The sequence below is a fragment of the Dasypus novemcinctus genome, chromosome 9 (assembly GCF_030445035.2).
Source record: "Dasypus novemcinctus isolate mDasNov1 chromosome 9, mDasNov1.1.hap2, whole genome shotgun sequence".
Taxonomy (NCBI): domain Eukaryota; kingdom Metazoa; phylum Chordata; class Mammalia; order Cingulata; family Dasypodidae; genus Dasypus; species Dasypus novemcinctus.
Window position 1 is genome coordinate 74,545,060 of NC_080681.1, and position 24,997 is coordinate 74,570,056.

General features: G+C 41.8%; 1 protein-coding gene across 7 annotated transcripts in view; it reads left to right on the forward strand.

Annotated features, from left to right (window-relative positions):
• The window catches only part of DAB1 (DAB adaptor protein 1), a 1,209,360-nt gene that overhangs the window by 969,993 nt on the left and 214,370 nt on the right, over positions 1-24,997 (forward strand). The gene's annotated exons all lie outside the window — the stretch shown is intronic.

Here is a 24,997-nt window from a genome sequence, read left to right on the forward strand (position 1 = left end):
CCTGGACTGAAGAAGCATGGTCGTGGGAAGGAGAAGGGTCATGGCAGCAAGACTAAAGCAGGCTGCACCTGCTGGTGGACCGTGATGGGCGGGACGAGTGAGTGAGGCTGGGAGCGCCCACTGAAGGGCCTCTGTGTGGGCCTCCATGGAAGGCTGGCCTTTGAAACCCCACTGAAGACGATCTGGGTTGGTTTCTGCATGGTTACTGCAGTTCTGCATTACCCCGGGTGTTCCTGCAACATCTGCCTGCCTCTGCCCAGTGCCTGCAGAGGCAGCATTTCCTGGCAGGGGCTTGGAAGCCGTCCATGCTCACGAGGAGGTAGACGCAGCGATGGGCCTTTGCTTTCTCCTTAATGACTTGCATAGCTCTGCTGAGCATATGGACCAGAGATAGGGCTCCAGTCTGGTCACTGGTAGCTCAAAGGGGAAGTGACAGACACAGAATGACAGAGACCTGCTGTCAGTCTTAAAGCCAGCAAGGCACATTTCCAACTTCTCAGGGAGGACCTGGGCCACATGGCCCTTGCAGATACTGTAGTTGTGGACAAAAGCATTGCCTTTCCCACACAGAGCAGCTTCTTCTCTAACCACATGCTGTTTTGAAATCTCTATTTTTATTTATTTTGTCCTCTGCTCTAAAAGTAAAATTGATTTCCTAGGTGGTCACTGACTGTGTTTTCGGAAATCTCCACTGTACATGATACTGTTTCTGCCCCTTGACCTCTTAGGTCCTCTCCCCTTTAACCTTGTCTGACAAACGACCGCTTTGATTGCACTCTGCATAGCACTTGGCTCTGCTTTCACGAGCTGAAGCAGGAGGAATGTTTCTGTGGAAAAAGGGGAGTCGTGTAAGGACCTGCAGGCATGTCAGCCATTGGAGAACTGCTCCTTCAGGGGCATGCAGGGAAAGTACAGGAAGGATTTCAGCTTCAGGTGTGAAGTGTCTTACCACTATTTATTATTAAGAAAGCATGAATAACTGCAAATGTTTTACTTCCTGAAAGAAAAATTGGACTAGACATAGGGTTATTCCTGCCATAGAATCCTCTCATACTCGGTTCATTCATGTCTTAAGTGGAGAAATAAAAGGCAATAGAAATACAACTTGGGTTTAGGACATTGGACGTGACTCTACTTTCATTTCTGACAATGGCTCACACATGCAAATGTCTTATTTCTCTTAAATTTTTATAAAAAGATAAGCCTGGGCTGCGGTGGATTAATTTCCCATTCCTTAGTGTTCCATGAACAGTGCTAGGCTCCTCTCTACAGGTATTGCTGGTTGGTCCGGTCCCTCCCTCACCGCGTTCACCCAGGCACACTGACCAGTGAACTTGCAGTTCCCGAGGCCTTTGCAGCTCACCTTCATCTGGACTTTTTTACCTGATGCTAGTTCTTACCAGCCTCCCTTAGAAGACATAGCTCTTCTAAACCTCCCTTGACCCTCAGCCTCAGTGACCTTCTCTGTGCTTCTACTGCCCCTGCATTTCCCTTTTTTCACAGGACTTAGAACTTTTATATCTCTTCTGTTAATAAATTGAGAACTCCTTAGGATAGGATTGGAAATTTTATCCCCAGTAAAAGGGATTTGTTCAAATATTCGGAAAGAGGCAGGGGTGGGATGAAAGGAAAGAAGGAAGGAAGGACTGAAGGAAAGCCAGTCTAAGAAGTTATCTGGACTTGGGTCCCCTCTCTTAGCTGACTCACCAAAAGCAGCTTCTTCAATTCTTTACTCTTTTTTCCTTTGACTGAAAAAAAAAAAAGGAATAAAAATAATAGCACTTTCCTCACTGAATTGTAACAAGGATCCAGTGAGAAAATATTTGGCCCTTGGAAAGCCATAAATCAGTGCTAGCTCTACGCCTGATTTCTCCTAAATGGTCACTTTGGGCAAAATAATAATAATAATAGTAAACAATAATAAGGAACTCATGTGAAAGGACATAGGAAAAAATCTATATAATCAAAAATTGAAGTTTATTAACTGTCCATTTTAGAGTTGAAAATGTGTTCTTTAAATGAAACAGGAGGTAATGTTGCAGTTAGCAGATGATACCTTGGGGAATTTTGTGACAGGAAAGGAAAAGGTAGACATTTTTTGTTTATTCCTCTCCAAAAAAGTTCACTACAAATGATGTCTCTGTTTCTCCAGGCCAAGGTGGGAAGGTGTGATTCTACTAAAGGGACAACTGAGTACCCTTGTGATGTCAGCCTCAAAGGTCTTAGCTCATGCTTATTAGCTCAGGTGGGCAGGACATGGGATTATGAGTTCCTTAATTCTTTGTTTCAAGCTTTAGGCATGCTGGACAGTTTGGTTCCAAAACAGTGTTGTTTTGTGAAAAGATCACTGGGTTTGAGGGCTTAAAGTCTTGGTTAAAAGAAATGTCTCTACTCATATTGATGTATGACCTTGGGCATGTCTTATAACTTCTCTAGAAGATTCACTTTCCCTGGGTGTCCAATGGACATGCCAAAAAATACCTGATACTAGAATACTGTTTTGTTTTTTTTAAAGATTTATTTCCTCCCTCCCCACCCCTACCCCCCTCCCTTCATTGTCTGCTCTCTGTGTCCATTCATTGTGTGTTCTTCTGTGTCTGCTTGTATTTTCATTAGGTGGCTCCGGGAACCCATCCTGGGACCTTCCGGAATGGGAGAGGAGATTTTCTCTTGTATCACCTCAATTCCCTGTTCTGCTTCATCTTCCTATTTTCTCTCCCGTGTCTCTTGTGTCATCCTGCTGCACCAGCTCTCTGTGTCAGCCGGCTTTCCTGCGTGGGGTGGCTTTCCCACGCTGGGTGGCATTCCCATGCAGGGTGGCACTCCTCTATAGGGCGGCATTCCCACGTGGGCCGGCACTCCACATGGGGCAGCTTGCCATGCGGGCCAGCTTGCCTTCACCAGAAGGCCCTGGGCATTGAACCCTGGACCTCCTATGTGGTAGACAGGAGACCAATTGGTTGAGCCACATCTGTTTCCCTACAATATTATTGGCACTATCAAATGTGATGATGAACAGGACTGTTTTGTGTGTGAAATAGGAATGTTGTACCACTGTTAATAATGATTTTGGTTGTTACCATTCAGGTCCCCAGTTCAGGCCTTATTCTGCCCAGTCCTCTTGGAAAGTTTGCAAAGTGAAACAGCACAATTAAGCCGACTTACAACTCAGCACACATTGTATAGATGCTATTTTACTAAATTTCTTGAAAGATCTTCTTGGCTTTCCAGAAGGATTATAGGACAGTGCCTGCAGAACCAAAGTAAGTTTTCAGAGAACTGCCAAATCTATGGGGACTGCCATCTCACACATAGCTGCAACTGCTTGGCTTCCCAGGGTTCAGTGGCCTGAAAAACAGCCATAAGTCATGGCCAGCCTAGTTCAGTGGGTAGTATTTATTCCTTAGCATTTATTTGCAGACAACTATTCTAGGCCCTGAGGATCTGCCCTCAAGAAGTTCGTAGTATGGTGTGTTAGTAACAAATTACCACAAAAAAAGGGGATTCAAACAACACGCATTCATGATCTCACAGTTTCTTTGGGTCAGAAATCTGGGCATGGCTGAATTGGGACCTCCACTAAGGATCTCACAGGACTTCCATCCCTGTGTCTGCTGGGCTTTGTTCTTTGCTGGAGTGCACATGGTTGTTAGCAGTGACTGGGTCCCGTGATCCTGTTTTCTCGCTGACTGTCTGCCAGCCAGGGCTTGCTCTCAGCAGTTAGAGGCCTCGGTAGTTCCTTGCCATGTTGCTCTTGCACAACACCAGAGCTCCTTGAAGGCCAGCAGAAGACTCTCAATCCAGGCTATGGGAAAGGAGTCTCATATAACAGGCTGTAACACAGGAGTGACCATCCCATCACTTTTACCATATGCTATTGGCTAGAAGCAAGGTTCCACTGCACTGGAGGCAAGGGGACTATTCAAGGTTGTGACTCGGCGACTAGGGGCTATCACTTTAGGCTGTGTCTGCCACATGTGGTCATGCAGAGGGAGCTCTAAGTAAATAAATTGTAAAGCACCAATTTGCCTTATCTGAACTGGTCTGATTTGAAACAGGAGCAATACTGTGGTTTTTTCAGAATGTCATATTTATTCAGTTTAAAGGCTGTCTTTCATTCTGAAGTGATCCTTCTGTTTTTAGTATTGCAGTGTCTTTTCTTTTATGAAATAATAATTACAGTAGATGGTATTTTTAGAAAACATTCTTGATTGGAAAAAATATACAGGCAGCAACCCTATAATGGTCCTTTCTTGTTCTGAAATTTTCCTAATCCATGAAATTCCCAAAATCTGCCACTATTGGTTTCAAATATTAGTTCCCACTTACTGGCAACTCTAGATACAGCCTGTCTAATTTCAATGTAATAGGAAAAGGCAAGTTGACCATGATTTGCTTAGATTATTTGCAGGTCAAGAATGCTTTTCTCATCTCCTCTCTCCGGCATGCAATGCCTTACCTTTACTCCAGATAATTCCAGACCAAAGCAGGACCCTCAGACTTGCTGCGCGAGCCCCTCACCCACATCTCAGCTGCCCTCTTGCTGATAGAGAAGAATCGGGTCAAAGGCCCCAAGTCTCTTATCTGGGCCAGGCCACTCTGTCCAAACAGCTTCTCTTCTTCCACCTACTTTAGCTTTCAACTCGTCACAGCACCCATTTACTTTGTTTTCTAGTCACTGCAAACACAGAGAACACTGTGGAATGGGCCAAAATGTGGGTTGTGGGATTATGGAAGGAGGAAAAGTGAACTTTGCCCAGGATAGGGACCAAAGCCAATTTCTTAGAAGGGATGTTTGTTGTTGGAGCTGGGCGTCACAGAATGGGTCGGATTTTAAGAGGCAGATGTGTTGAGGAAGATGTTGCAAGTAGATCAAAGCTTTTAAATTAGAAGATGCAAAACCAGGGAAGGCTTTTTCTCTCCTCTGTGCCTTTGACTTTGTGCATGCTGTTTCTTCTGCTTGTGATGCCTTTCCCCAACCTGGCCCCACTGGTGTCATCAATGCTCAGGACCCAGCTCACAGGGCACCTCTGCAGGGATGCCTCTTCTGTGTGCCTGGAGCACACTATAGTACTGTCTGATGGAACTTGTCACATTTCTGTATCTGTAATCATAGTTGCCCTCTCTAGACCTTCGCTCCTGGAGCCAGGGATGGTTGCGTGTGTGTTTTTTTTAAATCCCTAATACCTAGCAGTGACTAATTCCCATATCCATGTTTGAATGAATAAATGAATGAACTGTGTTTAGGCCCAAGTACCTTGAATGTTAAATGTACCAGGAGGCACAGTGGGATATCAGAGGGAATCCATAGCTGTGATCAGATCCTAGAAGCATTTGAATGCAAGTTTGGTAGTTTATTCTTCACATGGAGGAGTCATTGGATATTACTGAGCGAAATATGACATGATCAGAACTTTGAGTTATGGTGACTAGTGTACCACCAAAGTAAAAAGTAACTGACTACCAGCTGACACATTCTTTGATCCTGAGATTCCATGAAACTAGAATGTAGTTTTTTTGTGTGTTTTTTTTTCTTTTTAAATTAAAAAAAAAAAGTTTAGATTACGTAAATGTTACATAAAAATATAAGGGATTCCCATATGCCCTACTCCCTACACCTCCCACATTAACAACATCCTTCATTAGTTTGGTACATTTGTTAAAATTGATGAAAACATTTTGGAGCATTGCCACTAAGCATGGATTATAGTTACATTGTAATTTACACTCTCTCCACATTTTTGTAGGTTATGGCAAGATATGTAATGTCTTGTATCTGTCGTTATAATTCCATTCAGGACAATTCCCAGGTCCTGAAAATGCACCTATATTTCACCTGTTTTTCTCTCTCCCTCCCTCAGAATCTCCAGTGGCCACTGCTTCCACATCAATGATATACTTTCTTCCATTGCTAGAATCACAATGAGTCTATAGTAGAATACCAGTCAGTCTACTTTAGTCCCCAGTTCATCCCCCAATCCTGAGGATTCCTGGGATGGTGATGCCCACTCTACCTCTAATAGGGAGGGGCTTTGATCCCATAGGGCAGGTGGATGAGACTCTTTTGCTTGCAGTTGTAGACTCTCTTGGTTCCTTAGGATAGTCATTTAGACTAGAGGTTTGCCAGATGTCCTCTGAGATCTCCATCTCGATCTTCTTGCTCCCATTAACTGGCCTATTTTTGGGTAAAAGCTAACAATGCATTTCAGTGCTATGCTTCAGTTTTTTTCAGGGCTTATTTGTGTTTTTTCTTTTGGGGTTCCTGTCCTTATAGACTCTGGTGACATAAATTGGAGTTAGCTTAATGCCATTTTTAAACAGAGGCCTATCATTCAGGGCATGGGCCTCCACTGCCAGTTTATAGCCTCATCCATCCTAGCAGGCTGAGTTTCCCACAGGCCTGGAGGTTGGCCAGGCAATACTGGAGAGAAGAGCAAAGATCATAAAATGCTTCGGTGTAGAACTTAAAGAAGGTATTTTTTATTTAAATAGATCTCACTTCTAGGAGCTTTAAGAAGCTGATTAAGGTACAAGAACCATTAAAGCATTGTGATGAAAGTAATAATTTTTTGCATTCTTCAAATATGCCCTTCACTGCTGAAAGGCCAATTTCCTTTCTCAGGCATTCTTCTAACAATGAGTTACCTGTGCCAAGTTTATAGGCTGTGAAACAGAGGCAAGGCCGCCAAAGGGGTAGGGCTTGGCCAGATGCGAGTGGAGTAATACCAGGGCATGAAGGTCTTGAGTGACCCGATAAATAACTGTTCAGTTAATGAATAAAATTTACACAACCTGAATTTCTACTGGGGTCTCCCTAAGGAGGAAATCAGAAGAGATACTGGCTTTAAAATGAAGAAAATCTAAAAGGAAACCCGGTTCTGCCATGTACCAAGTACTTTGGGCCTGTGGGCAGTTTCCAAAACCTCTCTGTCTCTCAGTTTTATCATCTATGAAAATGAGGATAATAAAATACCTTATAAAGTTATGTGAAAGTGCTTTGTCAACTATGAAGTAGATCTAAATAAAAAGGGTTACTGTATCCATATTGATTATGATGAACTTGTACTTCATTATAGGTTTTTCTGAGTATGTCTTTTCTCCTACTCTAGATTGAAAAGTCCTTGAGGCCAGGGAGCTTGTGTATTTCAACCAACAGTGACAAACTTAACCAAAATTGGCAATGTATAGTCTGATGAAGACAAGTTTTTCTTACAGGGAAACTATAGAGAATATTTGAAAATGGTGCCATCCCAGGAAATCCAGGGCATACTTTTGATTCTTTGTGTCTCCCATAGGGTCTTGTATAGTGCCATAGCCTTCATGATCATTGATGGAATTAGATTTGTATGTATATTAATAACTATTATAAAGGAGGAGAGAGGAAATGGCAGTCACTTTTTTAACTGCTTGGTATGCTCTAAGCACTGCACTGAAAGCTTTACTTATATACAGTTAATCCTTGCAGTAATCCTGCAGAGACTGTTTAGTTGACTTTATAGACAAGGAATATGAAAGAATCAGAAAAGGTAGGAAACTTTTCCAAGGACACACAGCTATTAAACTGAAGAGTAAAATCCAAACCCAGACATTAGATTTTTAAAGGCCATTTGACCCTCAGCAGCTCTTTTAAAGGGAAACATCTCACCCCTGCATACCGGCAGTGGAAATGTATAAAAAGCTCAGAGTTAAGGATATCTATTTCTAGGATTAATTCTGATTATTTCCTTACTGTCTGCTGGTTCCAATCAGACTCATCTGGTCCTTCAATCAGTTTGACCTTGCACTTCAGATCCCAGTGGGATCTCCCCCAGAGCCCTTTTCAGATATGCAGCCTGCAAACAGAGGGTGTCCCTCTCCCCCTATTTACACACATGGCTGTAATTCTGGGCTTGGCCTTGTCTAAAAAGGGATTTTCTGAAATCAAATGACAATTATTTCATAGCACCAGTCTGAATTTGTAGAAGAAAGAAAGCGGGTAAGAAACCGAGTTTCTGCGTAGGTCTAGTTAGAGGCGAAGGAGGGAGAGGGGAGGAGGCGCTTTTTTTTTTTTCCCACTTTCAGTGATCACTGTGCTTCCATTAGAAGTGGGATGACCTTCTCAGAAAGGTTATAGAATTGTTATTAGAGATCGTCAGAGCTGACTAGACACTGGATTAACGGGGATTTGGTAGATTTCTATAAAGAGCACTTGAACGCAAAATTCATAGGCCAACACAAAGACATGTTTTCAAACCTCAAAGACTGGGTGTTCAGAAAGTTTCTGGCTTCAGGAGGCTAATATTGGACATAATTCAGGATGCAGAGTTTTCAGGTGAAACTATGAGGACTATGGCTGATATTCTTGAGTGGCATTTTTGTTTCTTTTCCTGTTCTGAGCACAGTGTTAAATGTGGAAACAGTCGGTCTGTTCTAGCAAGTTGGCATGGGAACAAATGTTTCCTTTATTAATCTGCTACTTGCAGATTCTTCCCTGATTGCCTTTACTCTCCATCTGATTTGGAAAACATTGCTTTTCCCTGCATTTTTCACATCAAGCTAACATTATGCATTCATCATAGTGTGGGAAAGTGTGAGATCACAGCTGAGGATTAAACTCCAAATATAACAGTCTCCGTGGGATAACTGGACTCTCAACAGGATGAATTTGAGTCGTGAAAGAACTTGTTGTTGGATCCTGGGATGTCAGTGATACTCAAGTAACTATTTAGTGCATTGTCTCCTGGTTTGGAATTCCACATTTATCTTCATACTCAAAATACTGAACCCTGAAGCAATTTTCACTGTGTGTTTTTTGTTTTTTCATAATCTGAAACAGAAACCATATCTCTCTCCTCTCAGGCTCAGTAGGCCAACAAAAAAGGTGGTTTCTTTTCTTTGTGACTACCCTAGTTGGCTTTTGCTAACACCGGTGAGCAAAACTCAGGAAAAATTATGACTTAGTTACTGTGAAGGGACATAAAAAAATCTCTCTTCTAGGATACTATTTATGACCCTTGCAAACCAAACGATGTCCAGCGTTCTTCACTGGTGATCCCATTGTACCTTGTAGATGTCTCTGCATTGCAACTACCTCTTTGTGTGTCTGTGTCCCCCACGATACTGTAACTCCCTGAGGCCTAGGACTAAGTGTCACTCAATTCTGAGCTCCCAGTGCCAAGCATAGGGCTTACCTATAGCACACGCTCAATGAGTGATGTGTATAGAGAAAGAGGACTAGAGAGGAAAAGGAGTGGGGGAGTAAGACATGGAGGGGAGTACAGAATTAATAAGCAAAAGTAAAAGACAGTGGAGAAATATTGAAAAGGTTTCTAGATTAGTCAAACCACCACATTTCTATGGATAAAGCAACAGAGTCTGAGAGAGGTTACCTGTGTGTAAGTTACTGGAACCCAAGTTTTGTTCTGCAGTTTTAATACTATCTACTTCCTCTCTGATTCTAACCTGACAAAAGAAAAATGGAAGTAGAAGGAACAAGATGTGGGTAATGCAACAGGTTTCCTTTTGGGTCCTAGGCAGAGCCTATGTTCTGTATGATTGTAAACTTTCTCTGGGACACGCTATACTGGCCAGACCTTTATACCCTCAGTATTACAGATTCTGTGCCTTATAGCTCAGTGCAGGATGGAAGAAGGTGATCTGGGATTGGGATCAGATCTAGTCTTGAGTCCAAACTCAGCCACCAATTAGCCGTTTAACCTGAGGAAGTCAGTTCACCTCTTTGAATGCTGAATTCCCCTCATTCAATATGGGGCTAATAATAATACCCTACCTATCTCATAGAACATTGTAAGGATGAAAACCAAAATGAGTTTGTCCATATCAATGTGCTTTGTAAATAACAAATGGCATATGCATGTAATGTTATTAGCAGTTATATTCCAGTTATTCCCATTCTGATCTCTGCCTCTACCAGCTGATCGTGGACCACGTGCTTCACCTCACTGGGTTCGGGTCATTTGTAAACAAGGGGATGGGTTAGGCAGGCATCCTTCCAGCTCTGAGATTTGTCGAGGTGGGGCACCTTGTGCAGAGGTCGTGTAAAGAACCTAAGTTTGGGAGGCAGACTGTCTAGTGCTAACTCGTAGTTGCCCTTCACATCACATTTTACATGCAGTCTCTGGCTCAGCCTGTGTGTAGGACTCTTTGTAGTAACAGTTGTTATCCCAATGAAAAACAAACATGCATAAATATATACACAATAAAATCATAACTTTATATAGCCCTTTGGAATTTAGTTCTCACATGCAACATTTAAAAAAATGTGATTGTGATGGCATTCATATGACATACAGTGTACAATTCAGTGGCATTAATTACATTCACAATGTTGTGCAGTTGTCACCACTATTTTTTCATCACCCCAACAGAAACTCTGTACCCATTAAACACTAACTCCACATTCCACCTTCCTCGATCCCCTCGTAACCTCTAATCCAGGGGTTCTTAACCAGGGGTCCCCTGAACCTCAAGGAGTCCATGGGAAGATTTCAGGAGTTCTGTGAGCTTAAATTGAAAATTTTAAAAAAAAACTTTATTTTTGTGGGGACATGTTGGTGTGGGTGTGATCTATTTATTAAATAATACACAGTATAGTGTGGACGTAATATGAATTTTATTTTGATTAGCGTGTTCTGAGTGCAGTGGATAACAGCCTGCAAAAATGTTAGTAAGGATGGCAGAGACGGTTTTATGATGCCCTGGGAAGACTCGAATTTTTAAATGATTGCCAAAAATAGCTGTTTGAACAGAGTTAAACTATGTTAGGTTATCAGGTATTGAAATTATGGGAAAGGAATAAAAGGTAATTTTGAATAATCCTAAATTTAATTTAAAGACATGCCAACGTTGAGTGTCATAAAACTATCTGCCACTGCATTCTGAGAAGGGGTCCATGGTTTTCCCTGACTGACAAAGGGGTCCACGGAACAAAAAAAGTTAAGAACCCCTGTCTAATCTATTTTCTGTATCTGTGAATTTCCCTGTTCTAGATAGTCCATATAAGTGGAATCATATGTTTGTTCTTTTGTGTTTGGCATATTTCAGTTAGCATAATGTTTTCTAGGTTCACTCATGTTGTAGCGTGTGTTAGAATTTTATTCCTTTCTTACAACTGAATAATATTTTACTGTATGTATACTCGCACATACATACATTTTGTTTGTCCAGTCTTCTGTTGATGGACATTTGGGTTGTTTCCACCTTTTAGCTATTGTAAGAATGCTGCTGTGAACTTTGGCATATGAGTATCTGTTTGAGTCCCTATTTTCAGTTCCTTGGGGGTATATACCTGGGGACTGTGGGGTCACATGCAATATTTTTTATTTGATATTTCCACAGCACTTTGAAGTAAGTACTTCTGTAACCCCAGTTTGCAGATGAATAAAGAGAGATGCCCAGTGGCTAAGTGCTATTCTCTAAGGCCATCGGTCTGTAAGCTGGGTAGCTGATGTTTGAATGCCTTGCCTCTAACTTGCAACCTTATACTCTTTCCTACATATGTGGTATACCTCAGATGTAATGAGAAGTGAAAAAGATCCCTTTCTTAAGGTAGTTGCAGTATTTCTTTCACCTGACTTCCCACCTTGGCCTCTGCACAGAGATATGCCTCAAGATTGTCCGTGGGGCCCCTCTAGTTTGCAGCAGTTTGGTTCTTGAGAGGCTACAGCTGTTTCCTCAAAAAGATCCCTTATTGAAGAGCCTCAATGAACCCTGAGTGTTTTCATTGACTTTCCTGATCTTCTAACTCAAGTTAAAAGCATCATTTTGCTTCGCTGTCAGTCAATTTCACTTTTGTGAGAATTTTAAAGATGTATAAGCCCCTAAGGTGACAGTCCCAGCCTGGTGCTGTCATGCTGAGCTGTGTCATATTGAATTCTGTCACTGAAGAGAAATAGAATGAAATGCACCCAGGTGTAAAATTCCAGGCCTTGTTCATTCTTATCAATACCAGATTAGAATGGCAGAGTCTAATATTATGAAATTGATATGATGAAGATTGATGTTTTAACTCTAATGGGTGGGTAGTAATATGTATCATTTCAATATTCATGTATTCACATACATTCATATATATGCACACCAGTGAAAACTATTCCATTTGACCCCGTTGTAATTTTTAAAATATTTTCGATTGTTTATTAGACTTGCTATATCTGTTAAAATGTAAAATTCTCTATTTTGCTTTCCTTTTGTTGAATGTGATTGTTAACATGTTGGATTTTTTTTGTCCTATCAGGTTTACTAATAAGTCTATGGATTTGAGATGAACTTTTATCTATATATGTATGCGTATGTATGTATTTAGGCTCATTTTCTTACAGTGTACTTCAAAATGCACAGCAAGTTGACAAATGAGGCCTTATGTATACCACTGATGAGACACAGCAGTCTAGGGGACATGGGGTTTTATGGCATTTGCTAGGAAATCACTATCCCTCAATCTCCATGCCCCCCAACATGTGGGGTATGTAAGCTCCCACTGACTTTGCCCACCAGGACACAGGCTAAAATGTTTTATTTATTAGTTTTGAATTTTATCATTTTTCAGTAGTAGAACAGTTTATTTTCAGAAGTTTTATGACAGGACATTTTCCAGTGACCATCCTATTATTGTCCTTTTCAGGAATGGTTTCGGTTACATTTTAATATGATAGCAATAGGCATTCCCAAAAACACGAGTGGATATTTTAAGTCTTTAAGCCACACTATCATGATGACTAGAGTAGCATAATGCTTTCTAATATTAAGTCTAATGCTGATGAGAGCAGCAGCCACAGGTCAAGTCTCTAAGCACCGTTTCAGATATTTTTTTCAGCCTTCCCATTTAATCTTCACAATAATCCTGGAAGTTAGGCATTATTATCTCAATTTTATTAATGAGGAACCCAAGCCTTTATAAAGAAGTTGTCATTTGGCTAAGGTCATATAAACTGAGGTTTCAATTTAGGTGACTTCCAAGCTGTGTGACTTTTCTGAAATCCCATAAATACCTTTTCCTGTAAAGTTGCATCCTGTTTATATTGCAGTGATTAAACATGTGGCTAGTGTGTGTGTGTGTGAGGGGAAGACAGAGGATGCAGGTGGTAGGACCAGAGGGAAGGAAAAATCTAGACCCTTTGACTTAAACAGTCTTTAGAGGGCAGGATGCATTGTGAACCAGGCATTACTTGTTTTGGTTTTCCCACTTTGCAGTTGCTGGTTATCCAGTAACAGTAGTCAAAGTTCAAGAGCAGATTAAGGTCAAATAAAGCAGCAAAATGTTAGCTGTCAGATCTGCTCAGCTCACTGACGGGAGATGTGAGTTTTATTACAAGGTGGTCCCCTTAGCTGGCAAAACAAAGGTGTGGAAGGGAATCAAAGCTGATCTCCAGACATCCATCTTTCCTTGTGATTAGGTAAAATGCGTTACTGGCAGCAACAAGCTAACCCTATAGTAGGGGACAGTTTTCAATAGAAGGTTTACTCCTGCTAATACCCAGTTGCCAGGCCACGTACACACTTCCCCCTAATATATTTAACTGTCTTTGTAGCAGAGAAAGAACAATTTTTTAAAATAAAAAGGCAATGTATTTAAAGCATCTGGCTTGGATTTACCAAACATAGTATTATTCAATAAATGCTAGTATTAAATTCATAGACAGTAAGTGGAATAGTGTCACTTCTGTGCTGAATCACCACCCCTCATGGCCCTTCACATCCTCTTGCGTCCCCTCACTTCATTCTTCATTCATTCCCTAGTTGTTTACTCAGGTATTTGCTCTTTTTAGTAAACCCCCATTGATGGTCCCTCTGTGCCAGGCCCTGTGCTGGGTGCTGGGCAAAGAAGGGTAAATCTGAAAAGACTCTGCGCCAGGAGCTCACCATGTCCAAGAGGATCCGGCAGTTGAATTGTGTTCCCGGCCTGGCCCACCAGCACCCTGACACAGTGCATTTGTCTCAGAAGCCTACAGTAGACACAAAACTCCCTGTGGCCTGGCCCAAACATACCCTCTGTAATCCTTAAGGTTTCCATTTCACAGTCTGTTATAGGTAAGGACATGGCTTTGTAGTCAAACCACCTTAGATTTGAATCCTAGACTTGCTGCCTTTGAGCTCAATGTCCTGGCCTCTTTTTTTTCATTTTTATTATTTCTCTCACCTCGTTCCCTGTCCCACCCCCACCCCCCGTTGTCTCATTGTCTGCTCTCTGTGTCCATTCACTGTGTGTTCTTCTGTGTCCGCTTCTGTTCTTGTCAGCGGCACAGGAAATCTGTGTCTCTTTTTGTTGCGTCATCTTGCTGTGTCAGCTCTCCGTGTGTGTGGTGCCACTCCTGGGCAGGCTGCGCTTTTTTTGTGCTGGGTGGTTCTCCTTACAGGATGCACTCCTTGCACGTGGGACTCCTCTACGCAGGGGACACCCAAGCATGGCATGGCACTCCTTGTGTGCATCAGCAGTGCATGTGGGCCACCTCACCACACAGGTCAGGAGGCCCTGGGTATAGAACCCTGGACCTTCCATATGGTAGGCGGACGCTCTATCAGTTGAGCCATATCTACTCTAGGACTCTGTTTCCTCACCTCTAAGATGGGGATAATGATTCATGAGTAGAGTTACCAAAAAGACCAGAAAAAGAAAGGGCAATGAAATCACTTACCACAGAACCTGGCCCTTAAAGAACACTCAATTAAGAACGGGTTCATTATTTTAACAAACAGGTACTTAGCATTTATCATGTGCCAGAGACTATTCTGGGTGTTTCACCTACAGAGATGATTAAGGTGCAGATGATTTTAGTAAAATGCTGTAAATATGAAGCCTTAGAGAAGGTATGCCTAGGGAGGTGGCTGCTGAAGGATAAGAAGGAGGAGGCTGGATGAGAAGGTTGGGAAGGGGATTGTTCCTAACTGAAGGAACAACGTGCTGAAGGTGTCTAGATAGGAAACCTCCTTAGGAAGGGCAGCAGGTGCTGCCCGGCCCCACCATATCCTCAGTCCCTGCCATTCTGGTACCAGCTGCCCACACCTGTATTTCCCTGCTGGTGCTCTGGAACTGAGGAAGGCTGCAATGCATGATTGCAACACAGGCTGTGAGTTTGGGGCTGCTAATAGCCCTTGGGAGCAGACTTTGATTGATGATTCTTGGGAGTTTGTGTATGAATATCCAGTTCCTCTGCCCTTTGTTGTTGAGTAATTCTGATATGCATTTTCCTGGTTTTCCCCGGAGTTTCCTTGCACCTGGCTTGATAATGCCCCTTTTATTAGCTGCCTCCCTTTTCCTTGGGTCACTTCCTCACTCCCCTGACTGTTCTTTGCATCTGTCTCCCAAGTAAATTACTTGTGCCAGAACCCTCATTTCAGACTGCCTTGGGATAACTATTATAAAACTAAGACAAAAAGTATTCTGCCAGTTTGGGTCCCAGGAAGGTCAGTGCCTTTGATCTTCCAGACACTTTTCATGGGCCCTGATGAATCAGCCATCGAGTTGTGTGGAACTGCAGCTTTATTAAACATTTAAGAATCAAACCCTGTAATATATAAGTATGTAGCCCATCCCAAGACTTGAAACCATGCCAGAGGAAATAAATATCTAGCAAAGGCAAGTTAAGCTCCTTTTGGAAAGAATTAGGGAAGAGACTGAAGTTTCATCATCTACATTTCCATGATCTCTAGACTAAACTGCATTGGTTAGTAATAAAAATAAGTGCAGCTCTGAATTGAGGGCCTAGTGTGTGCCACGCATCTTATACATAGCATGCCCTTTCCTTGTTAAGACATTCCCTACATAGGGAGCTTTTAACACCCTTGGTTTGCAAATGAGACTCGAGGGGGCTCATGAGAATTTAAAGGCAGGCCACTGACTTTGAAAACACATGTGCCTTTTCCTGTTTTTGCACTCTGCCTCTTGTAGAGCCCCTTGCTTGGCATTCAGTTCTCACCTAGAGATCCATGCCAGCAGAAGACCATTTCTGTTGAAATTTCTGCCTTTTTTTTGTAGAGTCAGGGACCATTCCCACATTACAGGTCTTACTGAGGAGGCAGTCTTGGAAGCTCAGAAGTTACAGTTAGGAATTTGTAGAGCTGGGAAAAGAACCGAGATCTTTCCACTGCCAAGTGCAGCACTGTCTGGAATTTGGAAAGACCATTTCTTCCCTCTGGGCTGGAGAGCGGGATGGTGATAAAGGTCATTGCCTCAGCTTTAACACTACTGCTTCCTTTTTCTAGCATCCCTTTTTATCCCCTGGTCCTCTCTCTGCTTTCCTCCTCTCCTCCCCCAAAGCCTGTCTAACAAGCTCTTAGTTACCTAAATTACAGAACAAAACTGGCTTCCTTCTAACCCCTTTGGACTTCAATTAAAGACATTCAAATGTGTTGTGTGCTCCACTGCCATCAGCACTAAATAGCACATAAGCACTTTTGCAGTGCTTAATGTAAACTCGTTGAAAATTGTACATTATTTTCCATTGACTTTAAATTGGATAAATGCTCATTGAAAAGAATAAAGTGAATTGGTATTGGAGAGAGCATTAAAAAAATGAGGGAGAAAGAGAATAACCAATAAAGGATTGTGGTTTCTAAATGTAGATCCACTAATTTCTCTTTGTGGCATCATTTGGTCTACACTGTTTGAATGTACTTAGAGACATTGTATATATTAATGGAATTAGGTTTGTTAAGCCAGTGTACTGGAGACAGCAAGTGGTAGTGAAAAAGCATGGACTTGGCAATCAGATGACCTCGGATCTGTTACTAACTAGCTGTGAGACCTTGAGCAAGGGATTTGCCTCTGTTGAACCTCAGTTTTCTCATCTCTAAGACAAGGGAAAGCATACCTATCCCATGTGGTCATTGTGAAAATCGGATTAGATAACTTGCTTATGCATCCTGCAAAGTCTCTGCATATTTGTACTTTTTCCAAGTAAGTAAAGCTGTTGAGTTCTTACTCCACATTTATAAAAATGTATTTTCTGATTGGTAATTGTGATTCTCCTATCTTCCATCTACCTTTTAGGACTCTCATGGGGTGAATCTTTCCAACCCATCTCCCACTTCAAGAGGGCAAGAACCATGTTTATTTTGTTCACTGCTCTAAACTCAATGCCTAACACATTGAAGGCACTCAATGAAATATTTATTGAGTACATATATGAACCAATGGAAGAATAAATGAATGGCCTTGGGTCTAATCAGCCCAATTATTACTTAAGTAAGATTTCCAGGAAAGTCCATTTCAGGGAAGTTTTGTTTTCCAGGACTCACAGGGAATCTGGCTCTCATTAGATTGGCAGGAATTCTCCTTCGTATTAAGTGCAGGTGGACTTTCCCATTGTGATTTATGGAAACCAAGGAATGCTGCATTAATAAGAAAATGCACAAAAGGTCCGGAAGCCTTCAGAGAGGAGTCCCTTTAACAGAAATCCACTAATACCCTCAAGTGGGCAGGCTTTAATATCCCACAAAGTATCCTTCTTTTCCAAAGGTGAGAGGCTTACATGAAAACACGTTTCAAGAATCTTTTTGCCCTTTGCTGGAAGTGCTTTAAAATTAGTGTTGCTGTTGGTATTTTAATGGGAATAGGGGTTGAAGAATGAGTGCCATTTTTCAGACTTCTAGACATACATTTGATCACAATGTGTAAAAGGCTACTCTGGTCAAAGTAAACGTCAATACTAAATAGCATTTCAACCTTAATCACAAATGCTAATTCGGCTTATATTTTTTGTTTGCCTGTTATATGAAATATGTTAGATAATCATGTAATTTATATTATTCATATAATTCCAGCAACACCTTTGTTATCATCCCCCTGTACATATAAGGAAGCTGAGGCTTTAGGAAGCTGAGATGACTTCCCAAGATTGGGTTACCAAGTAAGTGCCAAGGTCAGGAATCAAACTCAGGTGACCGCAAATCTAGGTCTTTCTCCTTGATGTTTCAGGCCCACACTGTGACTGGCTGATATCACCACTTGATGTTTCTCTAGACTGGTGGTTTTGTGTTTTGTTTTTTTTTTTCTTCATTTTGTGTTCAGTGGAACCTTACGCCTATAGAGATACTTCAGGGTCTACTTCAAGAGTGGGGAGATCAAGGGGGAACCCGAGCAACTGGTGCTCAGTGCCCTGCATTTCCATTTCATAAGAACTGGTGTTTTATCTTTTTCATAATTTTGCATTTCCAAATACTATTTCATTTGAGGACAAAAAAAATATTCCACTGACATTTTTAAAGAGCATTGCTCTAAGAAGAGATTGAGCCACATTTAGCAAGGCCTGTCTCCTTGTCTACACCTATTGCCCAGAATTAGAGTAAGTAGCACGATGTCCATCAAACAAACAGGCATTGAGAGGCAAACATTGAAAAATGCAGGTATGGGCTATGGGTTAAAAAGAATAAAGTGTAGTCCAAGGTAAAGACCACAGAAAGCAAAAAGCCCTACCATTGATGCATCACCCATTATGTCTTACTCAGTAGACAAGAGGCAATTGTACAAGGATCCCCATAGACCGATTTGTTCTTGATCAGCTTAGTTTAAAGCCTGCCCAAGATGTTCTGCAAGCTGACTTCCACTGCCATAGGTGCCATTGCTGAGAGCAGTCTTGTGGGCAACTATTTCTCATCTCACTGAGGCCCCTACCAACTGTCTCAGACAGTGGGGTCACTGCTCAGCTCACCCATTATAGGTGAAGTTCTGTGCTTCAGAATTTCCTTGCCCTCAGGGAGTTTACATTCTAGGAGAAGGGAAGAGATGGATAGACATATAAGCAAACCATACTAGAGAAGTGGAGGAAGCCAAGGGGGAAATGACAAGTGAGAGATGTCATGAAAGAGTAAGAGTTCATCTAATGGAGAAAGAATGAAGGAATCTTTCTTTCAGACTATCCAAAACTTGGAAATGTGAAATATTTAGGAGAGATTATTCTGTGTGACTGAGGCTAGAGAAAGAGATTCTTTTTCTTGTGTCTTATGTCCTTTGCACTCACTATTCTCTCTACCTCAATCCATCTCTGCATCACTTACTCCTCCACATTTCATCTGCCTAACTCAGATTTCAACTACCATGTGTCAAACTAAGCTTCCTTTCCTACAGGAATCCCTATTGTGGGGCATTCTAATACTCACCCACTTGAACTGATTTCCTGTCCTCCCTTGTTAGTTTGGAGCCCTTGGTAAACAAGGACTGTGCCTGTGTGTTCTTTACCGGAGAATGAATGAATAATAAAAGACACAGCTGTAAAAGTGGGTTAAATTTGGATAATGGTGAACCTTGACTTTGGACTGCATCCTGAAAGCAGCAGGGTCTCTCTGAACTTACTAATATAGGGCAATTGCATGATCTGATTTGTGCAAAAGAAAGATAATTGGTTCTAGTGTGATAATCTAATCATAGGTGTCAGTGAGTTTAAAATGAAGTAAAGGATAAATGTAAAAATGTTTTTCTAGATTGTAAGGTGCTTATCTAAATTGAGGACATAGCTAGTATGTCTTGTTTTCAAAGCCTGGGGTTCAGACTTAGTTTTTCAGTGAGTAAATCCCCCTCCAATGCTAATCCTGATCCAATTGGTAATTTAATGGTTAATTCCACTTTACATTTTCTCTTCTTCCAGAGTGAATGCAGGTAAAGGGATCCTAGTTATAGACCTGGCCTCTCTTTGCATTTCAATGGGTTCCCAAGTGAACTGCCAGATTCCAATGTGCTATTAAAATGGGCAACATACCAACAAAATCTGTCCTCATCAAAAATTCAGGGGAAAAAAAGATGTAAGGCTACATTTTCAAAGGAATTCAGCCTGACCCCCTTGTACTTTTTGCGTATGCAAAATGTATTTTTCGCACCTGCAAGCACAGTCTCTAAAAGCCAACCGTAGCCTCCAAATTGTCAAGCCTTAAAAAAAAAATCTGCCTTTCAAATTCAGTCCAGAAATCCAGTAATGAAACAAGGATGGGGTAGAGGGCTGCTTACAACTATTTATAGGACTATTGGGGGAGATAATTACTACCTTTCGGCTTGTTCTGAAATACCTCTGCTTGACAGAAATATGTGTGCCACACATCTGGAATCAAAGGGAATCCTGAAAGATGATCGATTACTTGAACTTGTGACAGTAACAAACTTGAAGCTTTCCTTTTCCTTCACCTACTTTTTCAGTTGCTTATTTTGTGTCAGATAACTGCAGACATTTTTTTTTTTTTAAGATTTATTTTGTTTATTTATTTAATTCCCCTCCCCTCCCCCGGTTGTCTGTTTTCTCTGTCTTTTTGCTGCGTCTTGTTTCTTTGTCCGCTTCTGTTGTCTTCAGCGGCACGGGAAGTGTGGGCGGCGCCATTCCTCGGCAGGCTGCTCCTTCTTTTCATGCTGGGCGGCTCTCCTTATGGGTGTACTCCTTGCGCGTGGGGCTTCCCCACGCGGGGGACACCCCTGTGTGGCACGGCACTCCTTGCGCGCATCAGCACTGCGCATGGGCCAGCTCCACACGGGTGAAGGAGGCCCAGGGCTTGAACCGCGGGCCTCCCATGTGGTAGACGGACGCCCTAACCACTGGGCCAAAGTCCGTTTCCCACTGCAGACATTTTAAATTCATTCATATATTCATTCATTTATGTATTCATTCATTCACCTTTCATCTGAAGTTTCATTGAACTAACTTATTGAGTATATAAATGACAGATTTCAGACTCTGTGGGTGATGCTGGGAATTTAGTGAATGATGTGCATACAGACAGATTCTTATTCTCATATATCTTCCATTTTAGAATAAAAGACATTCAACCAATAATCATTCAAATATTTAGTTACAATTATGGTATGAGCTCTGAGAGAAAAATGCTACATTCCACCAGAAGAAAAGCTCTAGGAGAGCAGAGAGTTGTGTGTGTGTGTGCGTGTGTGTATGTGTTGCTTTAAATCCCCAATGCCTAGAACAGCCCTGGAAGGTATTTTGAAAGAATTTTGAAACATAGGGTCCCTATTATCAGACATTATCAGAGCATACATGAGAGGGCCTTGCACAGTCTGTGAAGTCCAGAGAAGTGGACTTTTTTTCCTAAGGAAGGGACATTTAAGGGGAGAGTTGAAGAATGACCAGAAGTAGAATTGATTGAGGGTAAGCATGAGTCGGGGATGGTGAGTCTTCTGGAGAGGAATGAGCTTGTGGGAATACCTCAGACAATACAGCTTGATGCCCTTATAGCACTGAGAGAAGGCTTCAAGAAGGATGAAGAATGAGTCTGGAGGTATATAGGCAGGGACCAGATCATGAGGGATCTTGACTGCACAATCATCATGCAGAAGCCATGCTGAAAGGATTCTGATCTGCATGTAGATAGCATCATATTCACTGGGTCTTAAAGAACTGGTTCCTGGGAAGGATTTGGACTTAGATGGATGCCATCATTCAATCAAGACTGCAGACACACTGAAGCTCCAAGAAAGCATGGTAGGCACACGGTGAATGGTTTCTACCTAACAATGAATGGATGAATGCTTATTGAATGCCCACAATATGCCAGGCAGGAAGGGGTTATTATTAACAGAGGTATGGAAACCCCAAGGCAAGGAGGTCTCTTCTCAGTTTTTTAATGGCTTTGCAGAAGGAGCAGTGGCTTCTGATTGAAGACTCAGCCCTTGCCATTGAATAGTGTGACGTTGAGATAGTCACCCAAACTCTCTGAATTTGAGTTAAATGTCTGCAATGCATCAACCTGACCAGACCTCCTTCACACACCCTAGACTCCCCCTGAGAAAGCTTGTGGGAGTCTGTGTGGCAGCCGGACCCCTAAATATGCTGCCAGTTTATAAGACTTGATTAGAACTGGGTCACATGCTTCTTGTGTGCATCATGTCACTTATTCCTCAAAACTGTCATATGAAGTATTAGTCACTGTCCTCATTTTGCAGACAAGGGAACGAACATGGGCTCAGAGAGGAAAACAATGATCGACCTGAAGTCACAAAACTGGTCATGGAGCTACAGTTGGACCCTAGACTTCTGACTCCAATTCCCATCATCTTTTTTGCTGAATCTTTGGTAGGAACAATTTTATTCTCCAAACATCCGCAGTTGCCCTGTCAATGAGCCATGATTTCACGGTAGTCAGAGTTGTTCTTGTGCCAGAAGATGTGGAAGAAATGATCCATACATAGCCCACAGTGCTCTTCCTTATTCACAGCTGTCATGACTGTGGTTAAATTTCCCCCAGTGTGACAGAGTTTTCCATAATGGTGGCTGCTGGGCCATCAGGAGGCAAGCCAGCTGTCACTTGCATCCAAGCCCTTTAAGTGAAGGTGACAGAGCACTGCTTCCCTGCAGGTGTTCGCAGCTCTTTCTGAAGGAGCCCCGGCGAGCCTATGTAGTCTATGCAGGCAGTTTCTGCTGCCCTGCTACTTTCTGAGATGCCAGGCATGGATGTTTTAAAATGTACCCGTCAATTAATCCCCTCTTTAAAAAAATATTGGTAATTAGAATTTTTACTTTGCCAAGAAAAGAAGTTATTAGAAGACCCTATTCTTCTTTTGATTCCATTTCAGAGGGTACTTTTTAACGAGCTAACCAGAGGTTTAGATGTGGGTGGATGTGGAGTCACAAATCATGGTTTAGTTCCAGGCACCAGCCCTCACCAATTATAACCTTTGGCGGATCTTTTCTCCTCCCTCAACTTCAGTTTCCTCATCTGCAAATTTCTAGTCTCTCCTCCACACAGCTGCCAGAGGTCTTTTCTTCCAAACAGAAGTCTTTTAGACCAGCGCTCTGCTTAAACCCCTGTGCAAACCTCCAAAGGTTGCTGACCTTGACAGAGAAACCCTTGGGGACCGGGCCCCAGCAGTGCTTTCATTTCGTTACATCCTCCATATGCTCCAGCACTCCACCCTTCCTTCCATTCTCCAGATACACTCTGCTTTTTCATAGGTCAACACATTTACCCCTACTGTATTACTTTTCTGGCCTTTCCTTCTTTTCACTACTTTGAAAAATCCCATCTCCTCCTTCAGAATCCAGCTTTTATGTCACTTCCTCTGGAAATTCTTTCTTCATTCTCTCAAGAAAAGTTCACGTAATGTGTGTGTGTGTGTGTGTGTGTGTGTGTGTGTGTGTGTGTGTGTTGAGCCAGGATGTGGATGGAGAGGGCATTCCAGGTAGAGGGAAGAGCAAATGCAGAGGAGTAAGAGTTTGAAATATTGGGCAACCGCAAGAGGGCTAGGGAGACTTGTAGGAAATTAGACTCTAGACTTAGAACTGGAGGGCCAAGCTCAAGATTTTGGATTTTATTCTAAATATAACAGGAAGGTTGTGAGAGGCTTCATTACACTCTAATTGTCTGGCTTTAGAACCGTGTCTGCCTTGCCCCACCAGAACACAGATTCCCTGAGGGCAAGACCCTCGATGTCCCTTATGCTGACCCATGGCAGGTGTTCAGTAAATGTGCCCTTGGCAGATATAAGGGGAAGGAGGGAGAGATATGCTAATGAACTGGCTTTGTTTTCAAATCTAAGCCTGCTTGTAGTTGCCCATATCCCTTCTGTTTCTTCCAACTCATATTTTAATACCCTTCTACCTAATTGGTTTATGTTGCTATATGGCAGGCAGAATTTCTGCAAGAAGCAAGTTTTCATTTATTGTAGTTTATGTTTGTTATATGTGTGATAGTTTCATTATTTTATGAGTAAAGAGTGTTTCTTATGAGATACTCTTTAGGGAGATAATATGCAAAGAGATGTTATATTTCATTTTTACTAACACCACTGCAGTTTGCTAAATCATCACCATCAAACCATAGTTTAATTTAATCCATTTTATTGCTTTCCAAAGCATTTCTTATGACTAGAATTACATTTCCTGGGTTTTAAAGATAACTGTTACTAAAAACTACAAGTGAAGTTAAACAAGACCTTTGTCCTTTTCAGCCTTTGCTAGATGTCTATCTCACAACTGAGAGCTGAAGTTTACTAACATGTAGAAAAGATTTGTGATCAGAGGAATGTGGCTCTAAAATTTGACTCCTGAATTTTTAACAATTTACAAAGCTGCAGTCTCCCCATTTGTAAGAGGGGGATAATTATGCCTAGGTTATGGTGTGGTTTTAATATCAGTTTAAAAAGTAAAACAAAAATTGCTAGGCATAGTTCTGTCACAGAGTAGCTGCTAAAGAAACCATAGCTGTTACTGTTATTTGTCAAATGCCGCTTCCTGCCATGTGGGCTCAATCAAATTATTGAACTGCTTTGTGCTTCCATTTCCTCATCTCTGAAATAGGGATGATGATAGCAGTCTACCTAATAAGTGTGTTGTTCAGGTCAAATGAACCAATGCAAATGTGAGGCTTAGAACAGAGGCTGGCCTCTGGTAAGTTCTCAGTAAATGTTAGCTTCTCTTCTAATATCAGCTGCTCCCAGCTCTCAAAGGCTGAATAAAAACACATTTTCACACTATGTAAAGGCTAAGTTTTGAATTGCCCAAGCAAAAAGAACTATATGAGAAATTATTGATTGTTCACTTAATGTGACTTGCCTGCAAGTCAGAAATATTTTCAATTTCTGATTTATCTGCACAGTTGCCTTTGTTGTAATAACTGTAATATTCTAGAGTCCCCACTGCCCATTAGCTTGGTTGACCCCATTGAGAGGTGCCCAATGACTCAAATGACTTAAAATCATTTTAATTAAACACAGTTATCTAGATCAGTGCTGTGCTAAGATCAAGAATTAGAAAAGCCCTTTCATTTACAAAAGCCTCCCCTCATCATGTTGTCCAGGACTTCATCAAATGATAAAATAATGTCTGCTAAGTTTCCTGGCTTGCCAGGCACCCATCTGCCTCCCACCATCACTACCTGGTTATCCTCCTCCTGCCACATAATGAACAGAAAGAAAGGAGAGATCTGCTTAGACCGTGAGCTCAGCAACCTCAGCTCCAGCTCTGGGTGCTGTCCGGTGGTGAGGACAGCAGCACTGAGCCAGCAGTGGTAAAACTGGACCCTCCTTAAGTAGGGAGCTCACATGCTGGAAATCTCTGTTGAAAATAACTTT